This window comes from Ambystoma mexicanum, chromosome 9 (assembly GCF_040938575.1).
Source record: "Ambystoma mexicanum isolate Mex_15411 chromosome 9, UKY_AmexF1_1, whole genome shotgun sequence".
NCBI classification, from domain to species: Eukaryota; Metazoa; Chordata; class Amphibia; order Caudata; family Ambystomatidae; genus Ambystoma; species Ambystoma mexicanum.
This window is the reverse complement of record NC_090931.1, coordinates 980,774,581-980,795,641: the sequence shown is the minus strand read 5'-3', so window position 1 is coordinate 980,795,641 and position 21,061 is coordinate 980,774,581. Positions and strand designations below refer to the sequence as shown.

The window sequence follows — 21,061 nt, the reverse complement described above, 5'->3', positions numbered from 1 at the left end:
AATGTAGTTGAATGCCGAAGAAGCTGCAAATTGGAAAAAGTACTTTTACGAGCAGTAATGAACACCGGATAAAGCTGAAAAGTATTATAAGTACTTTTGTGAATGCTGAAAGCATTGTTGAATACCAAACTAACTGAAAGGTGTCATGAACCTATGTGAATACAGCACGAGATCAAAGCAAGTGATGAACACTTATAAACAAAGTGAAAGTAAGGTGATGTAAAACCGTGAATACTACGAATGAGTCATGTGAAATACATGTTGTGGCAAATCCAAGAGAATGCCAAAGAGACTCTGCTGATTGCCAAGGGTTATCAGTTGCGTGACTTGTAATGGGAGGACTGTGTAAAGAGAGAGGAAAAGGAACCTTTGTGAACTATTGAAAAGCTTGAATGATTAAGGAATTTAACTGGAATCATTTTGAAAGTCAAGAGACTTGAACTGATTGTTGTTTTGAAACATGAAGAGCTGACCTCTTGGGAAAGTTGTGAACTGTGTTGAACTCTTGGGGAAGGGAACCCTGAGGCCTTTTTTGAATGTTTCTTAACTTGGGGAAGGGAAGCTGATCTTAAGCCACAAGCTGATAGACGCTCAGAACATTCTATTGACCAGCATTTCTTTTAATGCTGACATCCCTACACATTATACATGTTTAGTTGTGAGGGCAAGTATAGGTTTTGGATGCAGACAGACTTTTAAATTGAACTTACTGACATAGACTATCCTTAGTTTTCTTTAGTTAGGGAAATCCAACCTTAGCATAGGGCAAATTAGGCCTTACTCCATCCTGACATTTAAGAAAATAAAACACCTACTTCAAAAGTTTAATCTGTTGTCTGTGTATTACTTCATGATGCCTTCACATTATTAATATGTGAATTTTGGGACCGAGAAACATAAAACACATTCACACAAAGTAACACGATTATTTTGTGCAGGAGAGGAGAAACAAAATCCCACACATTGACACATGATTTTCAGGGATGCAAAAGTGGAGTAACCACATCTCACACACTGACTACATTTTGTGCAGGAGGGTAGAAACGGAATAGTGCACACTGACACATAATTGGTTTAGGTGCATCATTCGACACATTGACAATAGAGTAGAAACACAATCACACGCATTGAAACATGGTTTCTAGCAGTGTGAAGAGGCATCATGCACAGACTGGTGTGTGACTTTTTCTGCACAGGAGAGCAGAGAAAAATATCACATACACTGACAGATAATTTTTGAGTGCAGGGAGAAGTAACAAAATCACACACATTGACACATGATAGTTTTGGGAAGAAGAGGGACAAAATGAGCACACACATTGATGGAAGATTTATGAAGACCTAGTAGAGGAAAAACCAAAGCACATATATAGACACATGACATTTTGGAGCACAGGAAAAGAGAACTCAAATCATGCATATTGACCTGTCATTTGGGCATATGAAAGGAGAACCCTAATCACACAATGACCCATGTGTTTTTGGGAGGCAGTAGAGGAGAAACCAAATCACACACTGTCCCATGATTTGAGTTGCAGAAAAGGAGAATCAAAAACACACACATTTGCATATGAATTTTCTGCTGTGAAGGAGAGGATAAACACAATCCCACACATTGAAGCATGATATCTGTAGACACAGGAGAGGAAGAACCAAATCACACAGACTTATGCATTGTTGTTTTGGAGCACAAGAGAGGAGATAGCAAATCACAAACATGAACTTGTGATTTATTTCTTTTTTTGCTCAGGAAAGGAGGAAGCAAATCATACATATTAACAGGGAATTGTTTTGTATGCAGAAGGGGTCATTTTTTTAGGAAAATTCAAACCACACATATTGGCCTGCGATGTTTGGGATACAGGTGAAGAGAAACAACATCAAAGACATTAGGACATATTTGCTTTGGGCACAAGAGAAGGAAGGTGTACACATTAATGTGCGATTATTGTGGGTGCAGTAGGGGAGAAACCTGATGCAGACATTGACGTTATTTTGATCATGTTATACTATTGCACACAATGTCTGGAGCAACCACATGAGCCAGAGGTAGGGGCTGATCGACTGTGCACCAGTTGGGTGGTGGAGTGGAACAGCAGCAAATTTTGCTCATGTAATCATTGGAGACCCGAGCAGTGTGCAGAGTACCATGTGCCACGTCAGCAATTCAGAAAACGTTGCAGATCATTAACTGTAACAGGACCGTCTATCACTGGTATGTAATGATATAGTTCATACTAAGAAGACAGATCTGGGTCATGTGACAGACGAGTGCATTCAGGGGGAGGATCAGTCCACTTCAAATCAGGCATAGGGGGAGCAAGAAGTGGTGTTATCAAGGAGGAGAAACAATACAGGTTGCAGAGGATAGGGAGAGTTCCAGAGTCAAGACATAATGATGATCAAGACAGGAATTACGTTCTGTCTGCTAATTCATGGCTGTAGCAAATCCTTGATGAGCACACCCTAATATTGAGGACAATTGCACAGACCAAGAGCATGCCGTCAATGCCACAACAATAGAAAACCCTGCTCTGTGAACAAAGATCATGCAGCACACTTCAAAGACTTACTTACTGTGCAGTGACCTCCTCCTCCCATGTGGCCAGGGGACGGCTGCCGCTACCTGATCCTGACCCTGGGGGCGGCTTTATTAGGGAGGATCACATGGGAGGATACAACTACCGGGGAGATGTCATGACTTCATTGGACGAGACCCAGTATCTCCCACTTTCCCATGAGGAAGACCCTCTAATACCCAAGACCGTAGTGGCCTATTGTTAGCTGTTGGTTCCCCCTTGTAGAAGAAGAAAACTTGTCTTCATATTTTTCTGGTCAAACACCTATCTATGATATAAACACACACAACTACAACACAACACCTATTGCTTCTGAGATACCTTCATGTAAAATCACTGAGAAGAACTATTTAATCACCATGTGTCCAATGACACCGATGGACTTCCAACTCCCAGAATCACCCAAGTACTGAGACGAGTAGGATGAAAAAGTTTGACCAAAGTAACAAGAACTTGAAGCACAATATGCAATATAGTTGTTTTTACAAATCAACTGTGTGCGGGACATTTAAACATGGCAAGCACTCTACAAAGAGAGGCAGTGCAGGAGAAGACGTTGGCTCCTATCCAGAAGCTCATGAACACAGAAATCACGTACGCTGTGGCAGAGAAGAGAAGGCCTCCAAATCAGAAGGAGAACTGCTGCGTGAGAGATAGAAGTGCCATGGAGATGCTGGGAGCCACGAAAGAGGTCCTGGGCGCTTGGCGAGGCAGCATTCCCCATTCCAGGACCTGAAGGGACCCACAGAGCCACGAAGGAAGCTGGAAGGACGCCTGCACACTCCAGTGTGGACAGCAGGTATAAGCAACATGCCCCAGAATCGCGGACCGTACTGGAGACGCTGGAGAACACCAAGTCTCCTCGAAGCCAGTGGAGACCCCGGGGCGTTCCGGCTACGGCGCCAACAGCAATTTGAATGTGATACCATTGTTAAAAGGAAACAAAGATTGTTTGAAAGTAGAAAAAACAAAGTACCCCAAGTGAGCTATGGATGCATGGAATGCAACTGTGGGGCCAATCTTGAACAAACCTTACCGCAAACATATAAACCTGTCCAAAAGCAATACATGAAGTATTGGTGATACAGAGAAATTGAGAGATATATGAGAAGCACTGGCAGAGCAAGATGCCAGGCAATTGAAATACATGAGAAGTCCTGGCAAGACAAGACACAATGCAATTGAAAGGCATAAGATATCCTGGCAGGGGAGTATACCAGGCAAGTAAAAACCACAAGTGAAGTCCTGGCAGGAGAGTACACCAGGCAGTTGAAACTGCATAAAGAGTACCGGCAGGGGAGCATACCAGGCACTTCACAAAGCTTCCAGAGATGCAAAAGAAAGGCAGTGGGCCTCATTACAACCCTGGTGGTAGCAGTGCCTGTGAAACAGGCACAGCTGCTACCAGAGCTGCATTTTTTCCGGTGGTCAGAAATGGGCAATTAGCGGGTCATTACGGCCTTGCCAGACCCGGTATTTGCCCATTCCTTGGCGCCGGAAAAAATTCTTCACCATTCCCATTTGAGCCCCATAGAGCTCAATGGGAATGAGGAAGCCGGATGCACAGGCACCGTTATCAGCGGTGCCTGTGCATCCTAAATGCTGTGCTCGCGGGTGCCTTTCATTCCGCCAGGTTAAGCCTGGCGGAATGAAAGGCACCCGCGAGCACAACTCGAAGTTTGCCGGTCCGGATACAACGGTACCGGTAAGCTTACCAGTACCGTTGTACTGTTGCCTTTGAATGTTTTGAATGATATCCCCCTCTCTTTTGTTTCTTTTTTGAATACCGGAGACATCTGGTGAAAGTGTGCAATTTTGCACTTGTTGATACTATTCTTTTGGACTTATGCCAGTTAATTGGTGGAAGCTAGGTTGTTGGGATCTTGGAAAGTCATTGGGAGGGATTTTGATTAAAGATCATTACTGGTTGGGGCGCGTTGAGGTGTATGGTTCTGATCTCGGTTTATGCATTTGTTAAAGATGGGATTTTTCTGAATTCTGCTATTGACAGAATTGTGTGTGTTAGGATTAATTGTATGGTCTGTGTGTCTTACTGTTATTGTCTGTTTTTATTTCTGTTGTATATTCTGTTACTACCTGTTTGTTGCGCATAGTCACGTATTGAATAGGAGAGTGGTTCATGTAGTTTGAATGCTGCACGTCAATATTTGTATAATGGTTTGCTTTTTTTTTGTACATGGACCTTCGAAATGGAGGTTTATTTCGTTTTTCCTCAAGTTCATGAGTAACTTCACTTTTTTTTACCTGGAATGTGAGGGGTGGAAATTGTGCTTCAAAGAAAAACAAAATCTTCAACAAGCTCTGGAGGATGAGGGTGGATGTTGCTTTATTGCAGGAGACCCACGTATTAGAATGTGATCAGAGCATGTTGCTAAATTCAAGATACACTCAAGTGCTGTAAAGCAGCCATACTAACACATTGAGCGGTGTGTGTATTTTGTTCCAGAAGGGTTTGAATGTTGTGGTTGAAAAAGTTGTTAAAGACCAGGAGGGTAGATTTATATTAGCGGATATTATCTTGGATAATACTAAGTTCACTGTTGGTTCGATTGATGGCCCGTGTGCGCATGGTGTTTTTTGGGAGGAATTTGGCTTTGAAATTGTGGACCAGGGGTAGTGACCGCATGATACTGGGGCGGGGGGAGGGATGAACTGTGTACTAAATGATGGATTGGATAGGTCGGCATCTTGTAGTTTTTTCCGGGTATAATGTAACAAATGGTCTGAAGAGTATGATTGAGAGTTTTGATATGATGGATGTCTGGAGGGTTAAGTATCCCAATGTTAGGGAATTTACTTTTCATTCAACAGTACATGATTCCAAAACAGGGTTAGAATATTTTTCTGTGTCTGATACATTTCTGATGGGCCGACGGTTATGGATATTCAGGAAAGGAAGATTTCGGATCATGCTAGTGTTGGTTTGAGGTTTACTATCCCAAAAATGTGTCACGGTTACAGGAGGTGGAGATTGAATACATATATTTTGAAAGTTGAAACTATTGCACAGGGCTTAGGGATTTATATTGATAGGTTCTTTATTGCAAACCTAGAAACCTGCGGACATCAGTATTGTGTGAGACTGCTTTAAGACCTCAGCGAGAGGGGAGCTTATTTGTCAGACTGCTCACCTCAGGAAAGGTGTGGCAGAGATCAAACAGCTGCAAACCTCACTGACTACAGTACAGCGGTGTTATGCAAATTCAAAGAAAGATAGTGATATGCTTGAGTTGAGTAGGCTGAAGGAGTTGCTAAATTGTAAAATGTATCAACAAACTGAGAAGGGTTTATTTTATGCAAGACAAGCATTCTGGCACAGTGGTGAAGTAGGGGTCAGCTCTTGGCTAGGATACACTGGGTTTATTCACAAACAAACTGACATTAATAATAGAGTGGGTGCAGATGATGTGTCAGTTTTGACTAATGAACATATATGTAGGTGCTTCAGGTTGTATGAGTTTCTTTACTCTGAAAATGTATTTCCTTCGCTTCGCAAGATGAATTGGAATCGGTCTTGAGGAAGGTTAAACTGCCTGTATTATCGGAGGCTAACTGTTTAATGCTGGAGTCGAGGGTCTTGGTGACTGAAATTACTGCGGCTATTACTCAGTGACAGGTGGACAAGTCGCCCAAGTGAGATGCGTTGTCTGTGGAGTTGTATCAATCTTTTTCAAACTAACTTTCACCAATATTGTGTAGAGTCTATACATTTTTGCTGGTGGCAGGAGAGCGACCATGCTAAATGCGAGTATTATCGACAAACGCTGAATGTTGATATGAAAATATTTGCAAAAATGTATGCAAATAGGTTGAGCGATTGTATTAGAGAGGTGATTAACACTTCTCAATCTGGATTCATTAGTCAACGGTATGGATATAATATTAGAACCCTTATTAACGTAATTGGACATAGGTATGACCTTAATTCAAAAGCAGCGTTGATCTTTTTGGAAGCAGAGAAAGCCTCTGATATGGTTAACTGGCACTTTCTGAAATGTCCTTGAGGATGGGTTTTGGCAATAATTGTGTGAGTATGGTTGATTGCTTACATAATGGTGCTTCAGCCAGGATATAGGCTAATGGTACAATTTCTGAGGCGTTTAGGTTGTACAGAGGCAAGAGACACAGTTGTCCTTTGTCAGCTCTTCTTTTCAATATTGCCCTGGAGCCGCTGTTAACGCTTATTTGTCAGGATATGGTTCTTCGGGGATTGCAGATAAGGCACGTTGAAGTTAAGGTGTTGGAATATGCAGATGATTTTGTAGTTGCACTTTTGCAACCTCATGTGTCCTCTCCATGTCTGAGGAATATTTTTGATGATCAATGATTTTGTAGGGTGGAATTGAAAGTGGTTGGATGAGAGGGTCACTTACTTGGGGATTACTTTGGTGAGGGATTTGAGGAAGATTGTTGAGGTTAATGTGGAGAGAGTGGTTTCTATTGTTAGGAAAGATGCTGACAAATGGAGCAATTTCTCCTTGGACATATAGGGCAAGATTAGTGTGTTAAAGGTGTCTTTATTTGAAAAGTGTTATACATTATATAGACTTTACCCTTCTCCAAAAGGTTGCTGAATAATGTTTCAAAGATGTTGTGTGGGGAGATAAAATAACTAAACAAATTCCTCATTATATTTTAATTTGTGATGTCAAGTGTGGTGGTTTTGGATACCGTGATCTGGGTAAGTATTGAAGGGGCTTTGCCCTTAAGAAGGCTGCATTGTACTTTGCAAGGAATAATGCAAGAACACCAATGTGGGTGAGTATAGAGGTTTGGGCAGTATCTCACTTCTGGCTTGCAAGTAATTATTCTAAGTGTAAGATGCCGCAATCTATTAATATGGTGCCGACCGTACAGATGACTACTGATGCGTTGCTTGTGTGGTTGACAGAGAATGAGCAAATTGGTTGCATAAGGAGGCTTCCTTGAGGAATAATCCGGCACTTCAGCTGAATAACAAAATATTGTTCTGGAAGAGCTGGGTGTTGAAAGGTATAATGTGTATAGGTGATGTTTTTGAAGCAGATCAAATTGTTAGTTTTGAGAGATTGCAAGGGCAGTATGGGCTTCCAGGAAGGGATAGATGGAGATCTGAAGAATTGAAGTCCTTATTGTGTAGGTATGTCTGATATCCCGTTGGCTAATGGACTGGGGCTCTTTAGGATTTATGACTGCCCACCTAGGATGGTGTTGACTTTTATTAGACTCATGCCGGTTCCGTCCGAAATTGTTTATGGTTGCGACCGTTTGAGGACAAATTGGTCTGCTTAGTTGAATTGTAGTGTGGGTGGGAAAGAATGACAAAAGAGACGACCCTGGTGAATTTGGATCTTAAATTGAGGTTGATACGGCAGAAGGTTTTGTGTAGGTTATATTGGACGCCTGAGAGGAAGTGTTTGCTAGGTCTCCAGGATGATGATCGTTGCTGGGGTTGTCGGGATGGAGGAGGGACCTTGCTGCACATGTTAATGGGATGTTCGAGGGTTGCATGCTTTTGGAGGGAAGTCCTTGACCGAATTCAACTGGTTGTGAATGCGGAGGTTTCGAGATGGACCAAATATGCGTTACTGTTGCTGAGTGGGTGTTGTAAGGGAGTGAACTTTCATTTGAGAATGTGGGTTGTCAGAGCGTTAGTGCTCTGAGGACTATGCTAATATCTGGACACCCTATAACGACTTATATGGGTGACTATAGGGCTGATTGTGTTGTGACTCTTGGCTATGTGACTGTGCACGACTGGCTTTGGTTATTGTGTGTGTTTTTTGTTTTGTTTGTGTTGTTCTTTGGGGTGGAGTTGTTTTTCTTGTGTTTTGATTTTGTTCATTTGTATTTCTCAAATTGCTTTTTGCTATGTTTTCTGTTATGTTGCAGAGAACTTCATTGTGTTTATTATACTATGTGCTGCTTGTTTATGAAAATGTAAATAAGGTTTTGAAAAGGGGCGTGGCTACGAGGGCCATGTAGGAGGACGCGTTCTGGAGGAGCTCCCGAGATCCTGCAATGATCCGGGCAAATAAGTGCGTGAAGACGGGCCGCCGACCACTGAAAATACACATGCCGGTGTGTGAATGATTGGGCTAAGTGTGGTGAACTTCTGGATGGTGCAGGAGTGACGGCGGCGGAGATCGGTGCGGATGAGATAAAGAACACCGGAGACGAAAGACGACACAAAATGGCCGACCAGGGTCCGGAACAAAGGAAGAAGTGGGCTGCACGGTGACCCAGCGAAGGCGGCGCACTGTGTGCACATTTGTCACTTGAGCAAACTATAGGTCCCCTGGGTCATGTCGAATAGGACGGTGAGGCCGAAGGCGAAACAGCCCACCGTGGACGACTTCACTAAGACGTCCCCGGGTCAAGACATCACCAAGAGCAGGGACAAGCTGGCTGCGAGTGGCATGATGACTTCGGGCGCCAACCAAGAAATCCTGGCGGCGATTGCGGACCTAAGGGCGGCCTGGGAATCTAAGCTTGAACTAGCCGTCACCGAACTAAAAACGGCGCTGGACCTCAAGGTCGGAGAGGTGCAGGAGGACGTTAACCTACTCCGACAGGATGTCAGGGCCTTGGCGGAGCGCACGTAGTCCCTTGAGAAGGAAGTCGGCCCGAATACTGCGGATTGCGCCTCCCATAAAGCCGAATTTAACGCCCTGATACAAAGAGTGGGCAACCTGGAGAGCAGAGCGGAGGAGGCGGAAGGACGAGCCCGTCGCAATAACATCCGCATCGTGGGCCTGCCGGAGGGGATGGGGGGCCGCGATCCTAGGGAATTCATTGAATCCATGTTATTGCAAGAGATACCCAGAGGAGCCCTATCCCAAGGATTTGCAGTAGAAAGGGCACACAGAGCCCTAACGAGGAGGCTGCCGCCGGGGAACCCGCCTAGGCCTGTGATCGCCAAAATTCTTAATTACCGCGACCGGGAGAGGATACTGGAACACTTTCGTAAGGGAGGAACGATCACACGAGGAGCGGCAAACATCACGGGTTACCCGGATTATACCCTGACTGTGCAGCGTAGCCGCATGAATTTTGGGTCAGTAAAGCGGAGATTGAGGGAGGCGGGCCACAAATATATGTTACTTTATCCTGCAAAATTGAAAGTCATTTATAAACAAAAAACTCTGTTTTTGAGACCCCAGAGGATGCCATGGGATGGCTCGATGCAAAAGGATGTCCCCAGGAGTCAGAAGTTCGGACGAGAAAGAGCTCGGAAGAGATAAATGAGGCATGAAGAAGGTGCCGCAAGATGGCGTGGCACGTGGGACTTGAATATAGTCGCTTGCGCAGCCTTCAGTAGAGAAGGTCAGACGATTGCACTATTTGTCATAAGCACTGTGGTTAATGTTGACTTAACGGGAGCCTTACGGAACGATTCTCTTTATCCCACGATAGATTTAGTTGAGTGGCCATTAGGGCGACCTCACCCTACTGGGCTCTGTGCATCGGTCGGTGCTTGCAGGGCTAGATGTGGGGGTGCCTGAGCTCCGAGGATGGAGCTGGGCAGCAGTTGGGGTGTGTGATGTTGGGGAAGGGACGGGTGGGGGGAGGGGAGGGAAGTTGGGGTTTTGCTGTGTATATAGTTAAGGGGGGTTTGAGCTGGTACGAGAAGCTACTAGAACGAGAAGCTATCTGTATCACGTGGGCAAAGGGGAGTCGCTACATGGGAGGCAGGAAGACACTTATGAGCCATGGGAGACCTTAAGATCGTAACATGGAATGTCAGGGGACTTAACAGCTATTTAAAAAGGAACAAAGTCATGATGTACCTAAAAAGACAGAGGATTGATATTGCGCTGTTGCAGGAAACACACCTGACCCAGCACAAATTGGAACTCGTGGGGAAAAAGTGGAGAGGCACAGTAGTGGGCTCTCCGTACTCTGCCTACGCTAGGGGAGTGCTGATCTGGGTGGCACCGCATGTTCCGCTCCGACTCATACAGGAGGTGGTGGACACGGAGGGCAGGCTGGTCATACTGAGGGCCTTGGTAGAGAATAGAGAGGTGTGCATTATAAATACATATGCCCCCAACCAAAACACCGTCACGTATTTCAGAACCCTATGTACTCATATGGGCGCGTGTGTGGGGGGAGCGGTTATTTGGGGAGGGGACTTTAACTGTGTGCTCGACCCAAAGGCAGACAGATCTGAGGAGAAGATTGATCGGCCCACCCCGGCGGCCAGGGTATTACAGACATTACTAGAGGACTTTGGGCTGGCGGATGTTTGGAGACTGAAACACCCTAATGAAACACAGTACTCTCACTACTCTGCTCCGCAGCACTTACACACGAGGTTGGATTATTTTTTTGCCACGCCAGATGTGATGATAGAGACCACCCAAATACAATATAGAGCAAGGGTCCTGTCGGACCACTCGCCCCTGGTGCTGACCTGGCAGTACTGTCGCCCTAGGGCGCAGATACCGACGTGGCGCCTCCGTGCGGAGGCGCTCAGAGACTCAGTCTTCAGGGAAGACATCAGAGATGCGATCTTGCAGTACTTTGAGGTGAACACGGGCAGTGTGGATTCAGCGGGTACACTCTGGGAGGCTTTTAAGGTTGTGTTGCGGGGTACTGCCATTTCTAAGTCAAAAGGCCTGCAGGGTGGGGTCCTAATAGAACTAGAGAAGGCGGAGAAGAAACTAGAGCGCAAAAGCGACAAGGCAGGAGGGGACGCAGAACTTGTACTCGAGTTGCAGCAGAGGTGCGCGGAGCTTTGGGAAAGGCTCTGCAACCTTAACTACAAAAAGTATATCGAGAGGCAACATGCAGGTGGGGACAAAACTGGCCGCTTGTTGGCGTGGTTATATAAGAGCGAAACCCCCAGGCCCCCGATTAGGATAATAACTAGAGAGGACGGGGAGGTGGTTGACACCCAGGAAGGAGTCAATGAGGCATTTTTGGACTATTATAGAACATTATATGAGGACAGAGGAGGGGAAAATCAAGAGGAGATTAGAGAAACACTGAAAGACATGGAACTACCTAAGATTAGTGATGAAGAAAGGGAGGAACTAGACGCACCTATTACCCTAGATGAATTAGAGGAGGTGGTGAAACAGCTGCCCACCTGCAAGACCCCGGGTACGGACGGATTCCCGGGCGAGTTTTACAAAGTATATAAAGCAGAGGTACTCCCCCCTATGCTAGAGATGTTTAATGAGTCTTTTGAGAAGGCTTGGCTACCAGATACGCTTAGAGAAGCACTAATCGTACCGCTCCCCAAGCCCAACAAGCCAGGGCATTGCTGCGGCTCCTATAGGCCGTTGTCAATGTTGAACCAGGACAGCAATATCCTGACGGCGGTCCTGGCTAATAGGCTACGAAGGGTCATCAGTAAACTGATACACCCGGATCAGACAGGCTATGTCCCCAATAGAAATATAACTCACAACCACAGGCGACTCCACCGGGTGATTGAAGAGGGGAACAGAAGCGATGAGGAAATGGTGGTGGTGTCCCTAGATGCAGTCAAGGCTTTTGATTCAGTGAGGTGGCCATGGTTGCTGGCGGCCCTGGAAGAATACGGGATGGGGCCGGGTTATGTTAGGTGGGCGAAATTGTTGTACAGTGAACCACTGGCCAGAGTATGCACGGGATCGGTGATATCTGAGAGGTGGCAACTCAGTAGAGGCACCAGACAAGGGTGCCCCTGGTCCCCGATGTTATATATTCTAGCCCTGGAGCCCTTAGCAGTGTACCTCAGACAACAATAGGACTTGGTTGGTATTGAAGTAGGGGGAGAGAAACACCTAATATCCCTATATGCTGACGATTTGTTACTGTATTTGAAATATCCGGAGGAAAATCTTCAGTATATTTTAGAGGTCATGGAAAAGTATGCGGAACTGTCCGGCATAGCGGTAAACCCCCAAAAATCGAGCATGTTCCCATTGGGGAGCTACATAGGAGTCCCTCTGGAACGATTGCCAGTGTTGTCCGTACCTTGGGCGGCTGATTCTTTCCGCTACCTCGGAATAGATGTATATCATACTGTGGAGGGGGAAAACTTGCACAATACCGAGGTGGCTGTGAAGAAAATCCTCACGAATATGAAGTTTTGGGAGAAGCTGTCGCTGGCGATGATGGGGCGGGGGGCGATGCTCAAAATGGTGGTCCTGCCTAGGCTGTTACATTTCTTCAGTAATATACCACACCTGATACCCAAGAAGTTTTTTGCCAAACTGAACAGCATGTGTAGGGACTTCCTGTGGCACGGCACCCGCAATAGAGTGGCGCTATGTAAACTACAGAACTTCCATGATAGAGGGGGCATCAAGCTGCCGCGAACTTTGAGGCCTATTATGTAGCCAGCCAATTGCAATATGTAACCAAATGGCTCTCTGATGAAGAAACTCCCGAATCTAGGCTGTTCGGGCAGGACTGCGCCCCGTTTTACCTCAAAGAGATTATCTGGGTTCCCAGACTTGAAATGAATGAACGCCCGGGTATGCTGTTGCTTGGGTGGAAGATGTGGCACAGAGTATGCCAATTGATGGACAGCCCATGCCCGTGTTCCCCACAGGTGCCACTAGTTGCCTTAACTAAGGGAGACAACCAGCTTAGGATGATAATCAGGACCTATTGGGAATCGGTTGGGTTGGCCACATTGGGAGACATATGGCAAGAAGGGGCTATTAAAGAATTTGAAGACCTGGGAGAAGAGACAGGGTTGCATGGAGGCCAATATGTTACGTATCTTAGGCTAGTGCAGACTATTCGCAAAACCTGGCCGGAGACTGTGCTGGCGGAAGCCCCAGACGCTCTAATCGGAACGATATATGACATATCGGAGGGAGGGCACGAGATCTCTAGACTATATGAGATGGTGATGACCCGGGTGGGGAAGGATTTGACTGAATTGAGGCTGGACTGGGAAGCAGAGGTGGGGACGCAGTTGACCGATGGAATGTGGGAACGGGCCATGGGATACCACAGGAAAGTGTCCAGAAATGCTAGATTGCAGCAGATACAGTTATACATAACGCATAGAGCCTATATGACCCCGAAAAGAATATCTAAGTTTGCGAACGCAGGAAGACCAGCATGCCCGAAATGCGATGAGGAAGACGCAGATATGGCACACATGTTCTGGTCTTGCCCAGTGATCGGAGCTTTTTGGGGGGAAGTGGCACGGAAACTAGCAGACAAAGGGGTCCCGCTACACATAGATACGGCCTGGGCCTGCCTGCTGGGAGGGTTTCCCAGACCACGGAGCACTAAACACCTTGGGAAACTGAGGGACCTGGCATATGTGCTTGCTAAAAGAAGGATAGCCATGAGCTGGAAGCAATGCCACAAGCCACGGATAGAGGTATGGTGGCGGGACTTGCAAAAATGGGCGGAGGCTGAAACGGTGGTATGGCAGGAGGCATGTAGCAATTGCGGGGAGGAAGATGTAGGTAACCTGACGGCTTGGAGAATGTTAATTACAGGACTGTTTGGCACAGTAGTGGATCCTGCAGCTTCGGAAGGAAGCGATACCCAGCCACACGCAGCGGATACAGAACCGGAAATGCTGATAAGCTCTTGAGAGGGGGGGGGGGGGAATTGGGGTGCAGTAATGAGTGTTAATTGATGTTTACGAGTCTATTGTAAATAATGCTGCAAGTTTGGTTTGTATCGTTTACTTTCAAAATAAAATTAAAAAAAAAAAAATAAAAACAATAATAATACAGTCCGAGTGGAGGTTAGTCAAATAAAAAGGGCCTATCCTAAAAAATAACTATTGCCAATCCTTACCGCTACGTTACAAAAGAGTGTGGGATAATGTTCACGAGAAAAGAAAGACGTGTTCACAAAATAAGTCAGGATGTTATGGCCGGGGTCTCCCTTCCCCACGTTTTTAGCTCAGGACAAGGCGGGACTCTCCAGTGCAGCACACTTCTGGGCTTCCCCAGCACGAGATTACAGTTCCTTTTCTCAGTATCGGGGCCTACTGTGCCCAAGTCTCTTCTCATGCAAAGTCTCTTGCTTGAGAGAGGGCCTTATACGCCAAAATCCATGACCGATGGACAATGGGACAGAGTACAAAAGTACCACAAAAAGGTGTCTCGAATGCGAGACTCCAGCAGATCCAGCTATATGTCACCCACAGAGCCTATTTGACCCCTGGAAGAATAGCCAGGTTTGGAGGCTCAGCTATTCAGAAATGCCCCAGGTGTGGAGAGGAGGAGGCAGGGTTGCTGCACATGTTCTGGGCTTGCCCAGAGGTGCATAGATTCTGGGAAGAAATAAAGACGAAAATGGCCAGTGGGGGTGTGTTGCTAGACGTGGGGTCTGTTGGAGCATGTATGCTTGGGAATTTCCCCAGGCCACGTAATTTAAAGCATATCAACAAAATGAAGGACCTGGCATATGTTCTGGCCAAGCCGGGGATTGAAATGCGTTGGAAGGCAGCCCATAGGCCTAGAGTGGAGACATGGTGGGCGGTCCTCTTGAGATGGGCAGAAGCTGAAACTGCGGTTTGGTTTGAAGCTGCCACCAGGGGGGAGAAGAGGAAGTGGGCCCTCTGATGGCCTGGAGGCAATTGGTGACCTCGATGGCTACACCTCACCAGGTCAGTCATGAAACAGAATACTCTGAGGAGTCAATAAGCACTGAGATTCCCGGAAAGGCTCATGAAGATGACACTGATGTTACGGCTCGAGTTTGTGGGGAGGGATGGGGGAGGACGAGAAATGTATAATGTGTTGGTTTGTCATTGAATATGAACATCCTCAAAGTTGTAATGTTTGGCATGTTGTTCTAAAATAATAAAAACAAATAAAAAAAAAGGTTTTGAAAAGAATGCCACATACAATTTTATTTTGAAAAAGAAAGTGTGTTACAAAACCTGTTGCCTGAACAGGAACCCTGGGAATCAAGGTAAGATACAAAGGAACTGTTGATAACATAGATAATTGCCATCCTACTTCAGAATCAAGGGGAAGGGGTCCACCCTCTGGATCCAAAGGCTTCCACCTTGGAGAATATTTTTGTTGGAGCTATCCTTACTTTCAGTTGTGAACACTTTCTTTTTGCTAATACCTAGTTGAAGACATTTCCTTTGACATTTTATTGTTTGGTTTAGTCTGAGGGTTAGGATAGTAAGTTTTGGACACAAGGGAGGCATCCCTACACCGACAGATCCTTAGTTTTGGTTTCAGGTAGGGGTGTTCTTCTTTAGAATAGCATCAGGGAGGCATTTCCCCAACCCATTATTATTTCATAAATGTCTTCGAATTAAAATTTTGACAACTTTGTGTCCGGCTTTAATTTCTGACCCCTCACATTACCCACTGTGTACAGTCTCTTTGAAAAACAGCCTGAAAGACCCCACATTATTAGTTCAAGTCATCAGCAGGCGACAACAACATCACTAGAACAATCAATTCACAGTACACTGAGACCTGAACATCCTGAGCCAAGCGTCCGCCTCAGGCCACAACCAAAATCCACAGCGTGAAAAAACTTCATAATGGACAAGCAATTACCACATTTTGTTGCCAGTAGTGAGTCCAAGAACACAGTGTGCAGAAGGAAGGCAGGGTCCAATTTATGTACCTCATCACTAAATGCTGATGTGAGTTGGAACCATCCCCTTTTCTGAGGGCTAGACTCTGGGAATCAACAGAAGCATCACTCTGCCGCCATCGGGTAGGACCTCAGCATCCCATACCATTACCTCAGGACCCCTTGCCACGACATTGGGAAACCCATGGCGCACCGCGTTCACCAAACCCCATCCCTCAATGCATCATCCCACTGTCTCCTAGGCAGCCGGACGAAGTACAAAATACCATCAGCCGGACGAAGTACAAAATACCATAAAATGAACATCTGCAGATTGGTAATCCAGCAGTCATGTTGGCTGTAGAGTTACTATGATACTCATTTAAGGATCAGGATCTAGGTGACTGATGGAAACGGAATGACCTCACTGGGAAATTTCCAGGCAAAATTACTTTTCACGAGTCAGTGTACCACAGGTGAATTTATTTAAATGCATTTTTAAAGCGCTCACACAGCCCGCGGGCATCGAGGCACTGTTACAAGAATTCTTTGTTTTTAGTTGCGTAGTTGTTTGTCTTAGTTGCGAATTTATAACGCGCTTAAATACCTAGAGGTTTCTAAGCGCGGACCTGGGGATCGAACCCGTGTTGCTTTGTGTCGTCTTTCTTCCAAGGCAAGTACGTTGCCGCTGAGCTATTCTCCCGGGACAATGACGTTATTGTTGCAGTCGGGTGGCAGTTGACCTATGTGAAGGAAATAAAGTCACTTCACCATTGAGAGGTATATCAATGGCGAAAGTACAGATTACATTGATAGCAACGCACACTCGGTCACCTTACAAGCTTCTACAATCAGTTGACAATCCCTAGAGCAGCAGGAGTATGCCAATCGCCAACAGGTTACATTGTGTATGGATGGCTTTGACGTCAGAGCCCAGCTGGAGTGGAGACATGTTGGCTTACACCACAACAGTTAAAACTGGAGCTGACAACAAATCTAATGTTGTTGCAGCTCTAAGAATTGTTCGGACCATGCACAACTCTTCTTTGCCTATGTACTCCACCTTGTGGTCACACAATCCAAATGCCAGCATAACTTGAAATGCAATAACTGGTGTGGTAGAGTAAAATCGGTGATACGTGATATTGTCGAATATTAAAGCCTGCACACAAAAAAAGACATTTTTTCCGACGATTTGGTGCGGCATTATATTCGCCAAATATCATTTTTTTAACCTCCCCCCATACCTCTGAAATTGGGGGTTTCACCCCAAAACACGCACATTAATCCTGCACTCTCTCCCCATAACATCCCTAAGACCGCCCACTAACACAAATACAACCCTTCTCCCCAGCCCCCTCCCTACACACACCCAAGACCCACAACATACACACAGGCACGCAAAAACACACTTACCTCACCTCCATCTTCCTGTGCTCGTCTCGGCTGCACCTGTCAGTCCCTGCGCGCACTCGTGTGTAAATGGGGCGTAACAAGTTAGATTCGAAAGACCTCTGTGTGCAGTCACAGGGCGGTCTTTCTTGTCTTTCTGAATGTTTTAAAAAATATATATTTTCACTCAATACCGTAATCAGGTCTTATTGCAGACTGATATTTAGTGCCTGAAATGCATTTGGAAAATTGAAGGTGTGCCACAGCTTGCACTGCAAGCAGCTAAAAGACACTGTTCAAACCTGCTGGAATTCAACACTACACATATGCTGGGACGTCTCTGCAAGCACAGCAATGCAAGGACTAACCACTGCAAATGTTGCAGCCAGACAACAGTGCTTGCATACCTGATACTCATTTGGTGGCAGATTATGAACAATGTCTGTTCTCTTTTGCAGCCATTTGAGAAAGTCACCCAGTGTGTTAGCGTGCTCAATTCGTCACTCGGTGGGTTGCTACCACTGCTGCTATAGCAATCGAGCTCTAATCCAACCTGTAGAACATGACGATGATTATGGCTATTGATCTCCCGGATGATGGCATGTTTCCTTGTACAAGTATGATGGAGCCAAATGGATTGACTGTGGTTTGAAGTGGTGGGGAATAGTCCGACATTGAAAGAAGTGATATCGTTGGTGGTGGTGGAGCAGCAGGAGGAGGATAAAGGTCTCATTACTGAAATCATCTATTATTAGGGTGGCTGCTTTGCAGGCATTCAGCCTCACTCTGGCTAGAATCCCAAACCTGCAGGGCACCATGGAACAATATTCCAAATTGACTAAAGGGCAGGACTACTCTTGGATGTGTAAGGTCTTGCCAGAGACGAAAACTACTCCTGCAATTTCTGAGGCTTCACCAATGAGCTGGACTGTTACTGGAATTTCTGAGATGGCAAACCATTTCCACAAGTTGTAAGGCTTCTCACAGAGCAGGACTGCTCTTGTAATTTAAAAGGCTCTTGCACAGAGATGAGCCACTCTCCCAACCATTCATTTTGCAGCCTCTGAAACACCTTTTTATGGGTGGTACTCAGAGGGAAGTCGTGACACTCTTTTCTTTACTCTTTCCTAACCACCTACAAGAGGGAAGGGTGGTACTAGAGCATGTGACTCTCCACAGCATCTCACAGGCATGTGCTAGCAAAACAGGCCTGCATGTGGTAAATGTGTATTTAGACACTGGCTGTGCATTGGTGGGCTGGGGGGTTCCTAGGGCTGCTTGCACTAGCATGTCCAGAAACGTGGTGTTGCATCCCAGGATGTGCTAGGACACGGGTCACAATAGTAATGCTAGAATGCGCTGTCCATGTGGGCTCTGTGCTGCCCGGCGACACATGCAGTTTGGAAATTGCACCATGTCATCCTCGAATGTAGTTTCCCAGGGCCGTCATGCCAAATGTTCACCCATTACTTCTCTGACCACTTCTTGATGTCATCCTTTCAGAGTTTACACGCCACAAATAGATGCCTTCCCCTGGATAGTCATACCAAATGGCAGTTCAAAGTACTGCCTCCCCAGGACTCAGATGGGTTGTTTGATGTCTGGAGTGGTCTTAAGTCCCTGTTGGAATTGTTTCATGATATCTTGTGCCTGCTGTGCCCTCTGTATAAGGGCAGGCGTAAGCTAAGATTAATTCTCCATATCAGCCTCTGCCTGCAGTGGAACAGCCACATGCTCATACATCTGAGCCTCCTCCACTTCCTCGCCTTCATCCAATCTCTCACTGTGATAGGTCTCCACATCCACCTCGGCATAGACGTGATGCACCTAGTCAGCAACAGAGGGCCTGTAGCAACTGACGCCCGCTCCACCTCCACATGATTGAGGAACACAAAAATGGCCTGGCCAGACACCACCATTGATCCACTATGCATCTGCCCTGCTTCACATGCCAGGTCTTTTCCACTGGCAAGTCCTCCTTTGCCAGCCCTGCTTTGCCTTGTCTATGTCTGGTATCCTAGACTGCTTCTTCCCACTGGCTCTTTTTTCCTCCTCTATTCACCTTTGTTGTTCTCAAAGGGCTCCTCCATGTGTGTACTATCCCCTCCTTTGGATCTCTCTGGCTTGTGCCATTGCTCTCTCGCACCCCCACTTTCTCTGCTCTCTCTCCTGTCTGATTGCCTTTCTTAATCTTTTTGGATCTACTATTGTTTCCCTGCCCACTCACTTTCATTGCCTCTCCTGTTTTCTTCACTCACCTCCGCTTGCCAACCATGATTGCCTTGTATCATGCATCAACACCAACAACACCAAACATTGGTTCACAGCCGTCAGAGCCCTGAAATCAATCTCTGGGTCCATGATCAGGTAACTCCAGCCAGCAGTGGCGTATTGCCTTTTCCACACCAGGATTGGTTGGATAAATTCAAACTCCAGTTCACAGCTGGAGCTTTTTGCGTGGGAAATGGCAACAGAGCTCCACAGAGAGTCATCCTAGAGGTTGTCCGCCATGTTGCCCCCCCCATCACAAAGCAGAGTGGGGGGTTTAATATGATTTTAGTTTGAAAAATAACAAAAGCAAATGGTGTTCAAGAGAATGGCTTCTTCTTAGATTGAAACGAGTAAGCAAAAAAGTGGGCAACAAAATTGGGGCTCATTACAGGTCTGGCAGTAAGCGCGCCGGTCCTACCGGCGGGTTGCTGCCGGACCTATAAATATTTACTGGCGCTTGACTTATCGGTGACATTGGGGGATTACAACCCCAGCGGGCCAGAAAGTCAGGCGTTGGTAAAATGTTGTTCCCCATTCCACATTGAGTCTCATAGGACTCTTTGGATGTGGGGACCATGGAAACACCGGCACCGTTGCTAACTGTGCAGGTGCTTCGGTGACTGTCTGCCTTCTGTGGTTGCTGTGCCTGGCATGGTGAGACATGTCCGGCATGGCGGCTCCGACAGGCAGACCTGTAGTATGCCGGTCCGGAAACAACAGTGCCGGTAAGCTTACCGGCACTGTTGTTTCCGGACCGGCATACTTGTAATGAGCCCCAAATGACTTCCCTCAGGGTGCAATAAATAAACCAAAAACTCAGCTTCCCCATCACACCAATCCACAGGGTCTACAAGCCAGTCACATTTCAAGGTGATTTGAGGGGCCTCAACAATTATTTCCCACAGTCAGGTGGCTGTTTTTAGGTTTCCAGATCTGATTTTTGAAGTAAGAAAGTTTTAGTCCCTATTTTTTTAAACTGTCGTTAAATGTTTTGGGAGACAACATTGTTGCCAAAATGGCTACCATCCATACTTCTTTTCACCTAGTAATTCATGCTTTTTTGTCGTTAAGTTTTTCTACAGAAAAGGGTCTGTTCTTTCTTCCATAACCGGCACTCTAGGTAAAGTATCCGTGTCTCCATTACCTTTTCTATAGGAAACCACAAATTGCACATGAGAAGAAAAGCATCCATCATGCGTGCTGGTGGCTGGCGCATTTCATCGACTTGAGAAACACTGGATGTGTGCTGTTTTGATCGCTAAAGCTACCAGCCGTCATAGATCATGTAGTTGTGTACTGTA

General features: G+C 46.0%; 1 protein-coding gene across 4 annotated transcripts in view; it reads right to left on the bottom strand.

Annotated features, from left to right (window-relative positions):
- METAP1D (methionyl aminopeptidase type 1D, mitochondrial) overlaps positions 1–21,061 on the bottom strand; it is a 1,748,106-nt gene that overhangs the window by 854,090 nt on the left and 872,955 nt on the right. The window lies entirely within an intron of this gene.